The sequence below is a fragment of the Nuphar pumila genome, chromosome 14 (genome assembly GCF_984573655.1).
Source record: "Nuphar pumila chromosome 14, dmNupPumi1.hap1.1, whole genome shotgun sequence".
Taxonomy (NCBI): domain Eukaryota; kingdom Viridiplantae; phylum Streptophyta; class Magnoliopsida; order Nymphaeales; family Nymphaeaceae; genus Nuphar; species Nuphar pumila.
The window spans coordinates 30084323-30095569 of record NC_143262.1 but is presented as its reverse complement, the minus strand read 5'-3'; positions in this window follow the sequence as shown (position 1 = coordinate 30095569).

Below are 11247 nucleotides of genomic sequence, written 5' to 3'. Positions count from 1 at the left end.
GCCCCTGCCGACCGACGAACGAACAACAGCAGGGGGGGGGGGGCGAAGCCCCCTGCCGACGCACCGTCGGCGACAGGGGACTAGACCCCCTGCCGACCGACGAACCCGAGCTACGGGAAGGGGGAGGAGGGCGCTTACCTGCAGCAGTCCGGCGGCAAGTCGTCGGAGAAGAGGGAGAAAGCAGCGGCCAGCACAAGCACGGAGGAGGGGACACCACTCAAATGGCTGCCGGAAGGCCGATCAAGCGGTCACCGGTCGGCGCGTCGTCGGAGAAGAGCCGAGAACGGGAGAGAGAGAGAGAGGGAGAGGAAAGAGAATCGAGCGAGGGAAAATGCCCTCGCCCGAGGCACCCTAACCCTTTTAAAAAGGGGGTGTACCGGTTTCTCGAAAATTCGAGAAGCCGGGTCCGGGTCCAGCTCGGATCCAGGATCGCCAGCTGACCAAGACACATGTCTGACACATGCTTGGCGCGTGTCCGACACGTGTCAGACTCGTTTTTTTTTTTTCCAGACATTACATCCTTCCCTCCTTAAAAGAATTTCGTCCATGAAATTTTATTGCGAAAAGACTCAAGCATACAATTCAAGGTATTTATCCCTTACATCAGCCTCTGGCTCTTAAGTACACTGATCGAAGCCATGGTGTCGCCATCGAACCTTAACAAAAGGTATCGTCCTGGATCTCGTTACTCGCTCGCAACGATCAACAATCTCCACTGGTTTTTCCTCGAAGGTTAGGTCATCTCGAACATCCACGTCGCCAAAGCAAATAACATGGGATGGATCATGGACGTACTTCCGCAACATAGACACATGAAAAACGTTATGAATTTGAGCATATTGTGGAGGTAACGCCACCCGATAGGCCGTCCCACCTATCCACTCTAAAACCTCGAAAGGTCCAATATATCTGGGACTCAACTTCCCTTTCTTTCCGAAACGGAATACACCCTTTGTCGGAGATATCTTTACAAACACCATATCTCCAACTGCGAAGGAAAGCTCTCGACGATGGCGATCGGCATAACTCTTTTGCCGGCTCTGAGCAGTACGAAGACGCTCCCGAATACGTTGCACTTGTTGGGTATAGTGCTGGAGTACGATGGGTGACTCAAGCCTTCGCTCACCTACCTCTTCCCAATAAACTGGTGCTCGACACGGTCTCCCATATAAAGCTTCGTATGGGGCCATGCCGATACTTGCGTGGTAGCTATTGTTGTTGGCAAATTCGGCCAAGCAAACGTGAGAATCCCACTCTCCATGCCAATCGATCATACAAGCACTGTGAACACCCCAAAATTTTCAAAATCTTTCTTTTCTGCCCCTAAATTCATTTTCTGAGCAAACGGGTCATTTCAAATCTAAATTCCAGTTCATTTCTCTAGTTTTATTGAAATTAAATTCATTTCATATGTTTAAATTGATTTTGGATCTGGATCTATTGTCCAGATCCAAATATGAATTTCCTTGTTCAAATTTTAAATTAAAATTATAGAAAATACCAAAAATAGCCTTTAAATAGCTCGAATAGTCCATTCGACATCCGTTTGGATTCATCACATTGAATTTCTCGATTCAAGTGTCAAAACTCGAACATTTTCTCAAAACCTGGGTCCAAACCCATCTTCTGAAAGAATTTTCCCAAAATAACCCCAAAAATTCTCAGAAAAATCCTTCCTTTATAAATATTTGTAAATTTAGTTTAAAAAAATCCTTAATTTTAGAATTCTTATTTCAAAAACACAAAAAAATAGAAAAATACAAAGAAAAGAAATATATATATATATATATATATATATATATATATATATATATATATATATATATATAAATAGCCTGTTTTTGAAAACACTTCTTTAGCAAAACCACTCTTTTGAAAATTTCAAGAAAAGCACTGTTTTGAAGATTTCTTTTTTTAGAAAAAGGTGGATCAAATTTGAAATTTTCCAACGGCAATCCGTTACGAAAGAAGGGCGATGGAGGCAATGGCCCTCTGCCTTCTCGATCCTTCGAAGGCTTATAAATGAGAGCATCGAGAAGGGGTGGAGGATCGATTTTTTTTTGGAGTAACAGTCGTGGTTAATAGACCCCCGTCCATTCTCCTCCTCCATTTTTCCAGCTTTCATCCATCGAGCAACAACCGTCTTCTTCAGGTGCCCTTTTCCTCATCCATCGATCGGCTCTTCTTCTTTTTTTACGATTTCCTCCCCTCTTCCTGTTCTTCATCAAAAAAAAAAAAAAGAAACCTAAGAAGAGAGTAGAAAGGAAGCCTCGTCAGGATTCTTGCAATCTGGTAAGGTTCCTTCCCCTTCTCTTTTGGTTTTTGATATTTTTTTTTTAGTTGCCCTTATTAATCGCCCTAATTGGAACACCCATGTAATATCAGTTGTTTATAGCAAAACTGAGTTACATATGTGTAACATTAACAGAATATTCATATTCTGACATTATTTTTACCCTTTCTTGAGTTTTTTCGATTTCCCTTTGTGTGCTTCACCTAAATTGCAATATTATTTCTGTATATATGCTTAGATTCAAATTTTGTATATGATTTTTGATCAATGTTTCTGGTTCAATCCGTATTTGTATTTTGTTTCAGTTATTTCCATTCTACTTCCTCTGCCTTTATTTCCCTCATCATTCATTGTCATTTTGACTCACGCACATCCTTGATTCTTATCCTATTAATACATTGGTTTCATTTTCTTTAGGAGTGATGTGAACTGAATTTTACTTCAGCTATATGTATTGATTTGGGTTGATCATTTTTTCTTAGATTAATGGTATCTATCATTTTTTTTTGTTGTATTATTTCCCCATTAATCTATCCCATCGATTAATTTTAGTCATCTCGTTAGTTATGGTTTTTTTTTAGGACATGCGTCCATTTTATTCTACCCCTGTTTCATCTCTCCCTCTGTATTCATCCATATATATTTTTACAGGGAAGTTAGAAATGAACGGTGAAAATCATTACCTATATAAGATTTAGCTGCATATTGTGTATATGGTCATTCAATCGGTTGTATTGCGTTAAAATTCCACAACATGGTCTGGTCTTAAGGTCTCCTGGCATTTACTGCTCATAGTTTTTGTTATAATTTTTGTTAGGAGAATATTTTTTATTTTATTTATTATTGCCTCTGTAATTTAAGTCTCGATCATGGTTCCAATACAAGCTGCGGTGGGTTGAGATACGAAGGTAATTAGTATTTATTTCCCTTTCAAATAATGTTGTAATCAGCTGACTTTGCTGCTAATGTTTTATTCGTATCAAGATATTTGTTGTTTCCTTTTGATCAGATCAGAGGTTTTCAATCGATTAGCATCTGGGAATCTATGTTATCTGAGATTAGAGTGGGTATGTCTGGTTGATCTTGACAATACCAAAAATCTTGAAGGAGATCCCAATGTGTTAGCAGAGATGTCCAGCCCCGTTGCAGTATTGGTACAGAGTATTCTCATACATTTAGTTATCCCCTACTCATGATTCACCATCGTGTAAATGTCTTCATCCTCACATAGTTTTATTCTGTGTGCATGTTTCAAATTTTTTTTTTAGCTTATTGAATATGTACTGATTTCTGGCACAAGTCATACCGTCATTGGTGTAAACCCCCCCTTTGATTGGATCAGAAATCCTTCAGAATCAACTTTAACCTTTTTTTTTTATTATTTCATTATCACCCTTTAAACCTGTTTTAATCATTCTCTTTGTATTAAACATATCTCTGTCTAAAGCTTCCATTAAGGAAACCCTGGTGGAGTGTCTTGTTGTTACTAATATACTACCATATGATTTTGATAGAACTGACATGGTTAAGTGTGATTGAAGGTAATATTGAGTTAGTTAGCAGGCCTTCAAAAGATCGGCCTGAACAATGCGACATGGTAAGCCTAGTATCCACCATCGATAACCTTCGGGTGGAGCCTCTTTGTCAGCAGGTAATGGGTCAGCCTCAGCCCCATCTGGAGATGGAGCAGCTGCCCATGAAAAATACGAGATAGTGGGTTGTATAGTCTGGAATTACATCATAAGAACTCTATTAGATGTCAGTCTGTGTTGCTCCAAGCTAAATCCGATGATACAGTGGGGTGTTAATTTTTTTTTTTTTAGTACATACCTGTAATCTTTCATAGTTTTTTTTTTCTTTTTCCCCCTTTTTCTTCATGATCCCTTCATGTTATTATCTCAGTACCCATATATTCGTTCTATCCTTTTGCATGTGTTGCACAAACTTCATTATAGATTCACTATTAATTCACCATTTTATTACCTTCAGCAGTATCTCATTCTCACCTACAATCAGCTATCTTCACCTGCATCTTCAGCATGTTGTCACAACATTACCATGTCTATTTCTGCCAAATCACATCCCACTGCTCCACCCATGTTTTCATTTCATCTTCCACAGCCATGTCCAGATCACGCCTTTGAAGACTTTATGCAAATTAGTCTTGCACTTTCGTGCTCTGTTAGAGGTGCCTCTAAGCTTAGTTGATCATCATCTTCAGATGATGAAATTGATTTATCATTAGGATAAATCATAAATGAATCACTGAAGTCACTTTCTCCTTATTCCAAAACCACCTGTATCAAACTCTCACTCCATTTACTATCACAGGTATATCTATATCATCCCCTGATGCACCCTCACATTTTCCCTGTTGTAAATCAGAACCCCTACCATGGTTAGGCTATGTTGTTATCCATCTTTACTCCTGCATCATCAGTTAGGTCTGGCTGGTCATCACAACATTCTTTACCTCTCATTTTTATCACTGCAGCTTCCCATCCTTACCTTTATGTTCATTTACACAACCACTACTATAGCATAATTGCATCAACTTTTCAGTACTACCTCTTTTTAACATCCAACTGCATCTCACTATTCCTGTCATTCCATTCTTCCCAGGTATTCCCCTGCAATTCAGCAGGTTCTTCTACAACATCTCTTTTTCCATAGCACCACCCTGCTATGCCCACCTTCGTCACTTTATCCCTTCTTGATTCATCACATTTCCATTCTCATCAACAGCCTTTTCCCCTTGCCCCTTCTACCGCCCAGCCAATTCAACTCCAGCTGCTGCCCTCATTCAAGGAACTACTCCATAATCCACCCCAGCAGGTGCTGCTGGCACAAATACAACTATAACTGCACTCTCTCTCTCTAACTCTCCCTCTATATATATATATATGTATATATGTATATAGATATATATATATATACCTATATATACGTATACATACATATATGTATATATGCACATTAGCTACATAGATATATATCAGTTCTTAATATAACATCCGTTTATTATATATTCAATGTCCTGTGCTAACTCTGTTTTGCAGGAAGATATAAGAAGCTTGAATTTCTATCTTGGATTAGAAAATTCTGATATTTGCAATACAAAGTTGTAATAGATTAGGTATAAATGAGAAATTTACATTTCCTGCATAAATTAGAATGTATGAACATGTATATTTTCTAGAATTGCTTGTTTTCATATCATGTTCCTCTTTATTTTAAAAATTCATGAATGGGAACACGAATGGCACGTACACCATTTCGTAAAAGGTAATTAATTCTAAGTTGATGATTTACATCAATGGCCATAGTTAGGGTGTAAACAAAACTTAGGATTTTTATCTTTTATAAAATAACACTGGATCCGCACTGGACCCTGTGAACACACCAAATTTTTCAAAATATTGTAAATATTTCCTTTTTGCCCCTGACCTCGTTTTCTGAGTAATTGAGCCACTTTTAAATCTAAATTTCATTTTATTTCTCAAAGTTTTTTTTTCTTTCTAAAATTAAATCCATTTTACACATCCCACTCAATTTCGGATCCGGATCCAGATAAAAGATCCAAATCTGAGCATTGTCATCCAATTTTAAATTAAATTCTCAAAATTACCAAAATAACTTTTAAAAGGCTTAGACACTTCGTCCGGTATTCGTTTGGATCCATCGCGTTGTATTCCTCGATTCGAGGTTTAAAACTCGAATATTTTCTCAAAACTGGGGCCAAACCCATTTTCTGGAGAAATTTCCTCAAAATAGCCTTGAAAAACCCTTCTTTTGTAAATATTTATCAAAAATACAAAAAAATTAGTTTAAATCCTTGTTTTTTTTCGAAAATTTTAGGATTTTATTCCAAAAATATCAAAAAAATGTAAAAAATGAAGAAAAGAACAAAAATAAATAAAAATATAGAAAAGAAACAAAATTCAGATTTTGAAAAACTCTTTTTGAAAACGATCTTTTAACTAAAACCATTCTTTTGCAAAAAACTTTTGAAAAGACCACCGTTTTGAAAACTTTTTCATAGGGAACCGCCTTTTTGCAAAAGCCCCTTTTTAACGTTTTTTTTTAGGGTTCGGAGACCCTCTCTCTCGGCCCATCTCCCTTCTCTCAAACCCCTTTGCCACCAAAACCCTCAGCCGTAGGAGCTTCCACCGACCTCTCCAAACCCTCGATCGCCAACGGCCTGGCACGCTTCATTTCTACACCTTCGATTGCCAACGACGCACAACCTTCGCCCTCTATCATCAACGGCTTGCCGTTCCCCATCCTTAGCCCTCCATCTCTAACGGAAGCTCTTCTGGAGTCTTCTTCTTCTTCTTTAAAAGGGAGGCCATTCCTCACACTCGGTATGAATTATCTGTCGATCTCATCCACCCTCACGCAGTGCTCTCTGTCTCTCGCGTTTATCACTTCAGATCAACCTTCCTTGAAAGATATCCATTTCTGTTCACGATTCACTTCACATCGAGGACCACCACCCATCCGTGTCGACTTCTCTGGAGCGGGCTTCATTCTGAACAACGCCCATCGGCACTTTACCCTTCCCCTCTGGTGATCCATCTTCGATTAGTGGAGGATAAATTGAACATCAGCTAAGCTACAAACTGGTACTTATCTCTCCTTTCTCCCGAATTTCGATCTTTTTTTTTTTTAAGTTCTTTGTATTTCCCTTTCCATTGTTGAAGTTGTTTTCCCCTTTTGGTCATATTCGCCTTTCCCTCTATTCGTTTTTTTCCTTTTCTCCTTTTTTTTCTTTCCTTTTTTTTTCCTTTCTTTTTTTTTTCTTCTTGTTTTCTTCTACTTTATTTGGTATTATCCATTAATGCATATTCTGCAATCCCGATTTGCATGTAGCAAATCAGGTTGTAGGTAAGCAATATCGAGAGGAGCAGAGATGTTCTGACAAATTTTTTTTACTCATGGTTTCCTCTTTTTATATGCCGATTCACCTTGCATCTGGAGTTCCTATTAGTGTGGTATCCTTTTTTTCTTTTTTTACTTTATTTTCCTAGGATTATTTGTTTCTATCGCCGCTCTATCTCAACTATCCCTTTTCTCTTTTTTTTTTTTTACTTCTTAAGTCAGCACCAATGTCTCTTTCTATCATTCTTTTGGATAAAAACTTCCAGAGTCAGACACTGATTTCTGACAGGAGCAGAGCCATCGTGAAGATTAATTCATGGTAAAATGGTGATTTCCATCAGCTAGTGCTAAGCCCATTCTGAAGGGACTAAGAAAGAAGTCCCGCCAGATCATATGCTTGTTCAGATCGTTTATGATTTTTTTTTTCTCCTCAAGTTTTGACCTGAAGTGAGTTTCTATAGCATCATTATAACATAGATTCATGTTTTCCATAACATTAACCTGTGCTCTTGGGTTCTTCAAGTTCCAACCATGGTATCTGATTGTACCTAAACATAATGTAAATATGTTTTTTTATCATGATTTGAGTTTGTGCTTCACCAGGGGATCGAAGTCTACTGTATCCCCGATGCTCCATTTCATACCCCTTCCCCCACTTGCATCATGTCGTTCAATTTGGTCTAGCTTTTATTTCATTTTGACATATCCTTGCTTCTGAGTATTGAATGTTCATGGACTCATATATCTATATTCTTTGCATTCTTATCCATATAAATTTAAATTGGTTTCATCAACCACCTATTGCTTTCGTTATTAAATTTCATTGCCTATAGTCATCTTGATCTATTTTGCATCAGTCTGTTTCACCACAATGCAGTATAATGTTTGGCACTCCTCGATCTGTGTTTCTAATTTTATGCATTGTATTCCATGGCACTTGGTGATTGGATCCACCGTATGACATCCTGCATCATGCATTTTTAGTATTAGCTCACTCATTCATTAATTAATATGTCTTTGCTTATTTGCATTACTATGTATATCCCCTAATCTCTGCAATGTGTCATATAGTCTATTCTTTGTTCTAATATGTTGACTCCATCTCATATCATATCACCTTCTGGTTTCCATTATGAGGATCTATTGTATGTCTTTTTGATTTTATCTCCTGTCTAACATATATTGTTTGGTACCCTCCCTTCATCAACATGGTGTTCGGGTTCTGATCCTCTAGCTTCATTTGGTAATGGCGAGGACTTTCCTCTGTATGCATTCATCTTGATATTTTTTATATTTTGTCTTACTACATGTTGTCAAACTATATACATATTTCTTTCCAAATATCATATACCATGTGCCTTTGATTAACAACATGTACATGACATGGTAAATTGAAACATGAATGTTGAGGAACTTCTTTGTATGGGTACATCATGGCAAACTTGATAAAACACCAGACTTGCTAATGGACCATTGACATGAATGTCCATCTAGTAGAGGAAAAGGTAAAATTGACACATTATTATTCAAGTTGGCATAGGTGCAATGGTGTGTGGCTGTATGATGCTTATTCAGGTAAGAAAATGGTTTGTGAGCGTGTGCAATGACCAAGGTATGCTCCAGAGAGAATGTCATTTACCCAAGAAGTAAGACCAAAAGAGTGAATATTGATGAAGTTGTTGAAGAAATATGTCCTCTGTGTTTAAATGGACCAGTGGTAACTACTTCCACCCATAAGGATAAGTTTGTTGTCGTCATACACACTTCTGAATGCCTTTGCAATGGAGATCAGGCGTTAAAATTTAAATTGTTAAACAATTCTGGTAAAACTCTAACCACCATGGGCCCAAGGTAAAAGGGAAGCGATCTACGATCTGGTTCAAAAGATGCCCTTTGCTTGACATTCACAGTAGGTGGCTTCCAAGGACCAACCATATCTGAAATTTGTGGACAGGAAGAACTGGGGGGGCTACATGTAGATCCATTAGTGATTTAGAGGTCACGAAAATTGAGGTTCTCCTTCTTTCATTTGAGGTTAAGTGCAGGAGACAAAACCTTTGGCAGCATTCCTTTTGTTTATTTTTAGCAGGTGATTCAAGCAAACCTACAGCTGATGATGCCACCGACTGGAGTAAATTTTCTGGAACATTCTGACAGAAGATCTATTTGAAGTGGTTTCATACTACAGATGTCTTATCTATTCTTAATTTTTCTGCAGAATTTTGCTAACCTATGTCTGTTTGGTTTCTTTCAGCCCGTGAATATAATATTTTGGTCAACCAACGGCGTGATCTGTGCAAACCCCTGCAACTTGAAGTTACCATTGGGTAACTAAGTTACACTATCATTAGCTTATTTTGTAATGTATCATCTGAGTTCTTAATTTTTTTTTTTATTAATGATGCTTGTCAATTTATAGCCATTACATGTTTATAACTCAGGCACAATGTTTGTTTGAAATTTGTTGAAAGTATACTTTAGAATCAGGAAGATTTACATGATTGCTATCTTCAAATGAGTGTTATAGAATCGTAGGGGTACGTTTTCACCATCATATTATTTCAGGAGTTGTTATTGCTATTCCCCCATAGTTTCACCATACCCTTGTATCACTCATTTGCACTGATTTTCGTTGCATCGATCCGTTACCTCTGAAACTGAATATTAGTTAGGTGTATCCTTTCTTTTGTGCAAATGTGTAAAAGATTGTGCTGAGAGGAACAAGCCTTTAGATTATTGTCTCGTCCCAGTGATCGAAAGCATAGTGGAGTCCAGAGGTTCAAAAGTGACCTTGTGGAGATTATTATAAGGAAATTAGACCACTATATTCCATTTGGGTGGTGCATCCTAATTTGTAGCCTGGTCTCTCATGTGTTCGCTGCAGACAAATAACCAGAAATAACTGTATGCATTCCTATCCTTACTGAAGCTTTTATTGAGAAACAAATGATTCCCAATGCTTCAAGTCATCAATGTCCAAAGTCCTGGCCGAACATAAAGCACCAACTGGTCATCATGTTGCCTTCTGCTACCATGGAGGCTGGGAGTGTTGTTAGTTCTCCCTATGGTTCAGAAATTCATCGAAATGAGGTTGTTACTGTGGGATCATTTGGATGAAATCATTTTCCTTGCTCAGAAATTTCAAACTTAGCAGGTCCTTATATGCAAAAGGGTTGGCATAAGTGCTAAAGTGGTTGCTAGTCCTTTTTTAGAGGAAATTCTCAAGGTGAGCCCGATGAATTAATAATTTAGACAACTTATGTCCTTGCTTGCCCCTTGTTGGGAAATACTATGTAAAATTCCTGTGCCTGGAGGACAACACAATCTCCTCAAATTTCAAGGATATGCTGGACCAACATCTTAAGGCTATGTGCAAGATGGTCATGAAGAACAGGCTGATGAAGGGAGCAGTTTTGTTAAGACTAGAAAGTTTTTTTTTTTGCCGTGATTCTGAAAATCACATCCTTCACAGTCATATGTACTCTAGCATCATCCCTTTCACAACACCCTGCATCGTGTTACACCCACAGGTACAGTACTTCCAATACTACACTTGTTGCATATACACTTCAACATTCCAAGCCTTCAACAAACCACCTTGTTTGCTGCAAATTCTTACCACCTGCACGCCACTTGCATTTACTAGAGTCCTTTTCACACTATCCTTCTCACCACTGTGCACCACTAGTTTAATACAGCAACACACTGTCTTCCACTTCCATCATCTGAACTTCTGACTTTCACCACATGACATACTCATCAATAATAGTATTTAGGTCATTCTATGATGCTTTACCCCACCTACTTGTTGTTGCATTTCATACTTTTAACAGCTGCAAATGTCATACTCTGCATATAGCATCACCTTCATTGTGATCATCTGCTGCCACCTGTGCACATCTACTATACAACCATTATATAGCACCTATCACTTCTATCTCATTGTCAAATATACCCACTATATGCACCACCACCACACTCATATTTCCGCACCTCTTTTCCATAAAACACCTCACTGCACAACACTCCCTTCCCAGCATCACCTCCATTTTTGGTATTCATTTTTCCCGTTA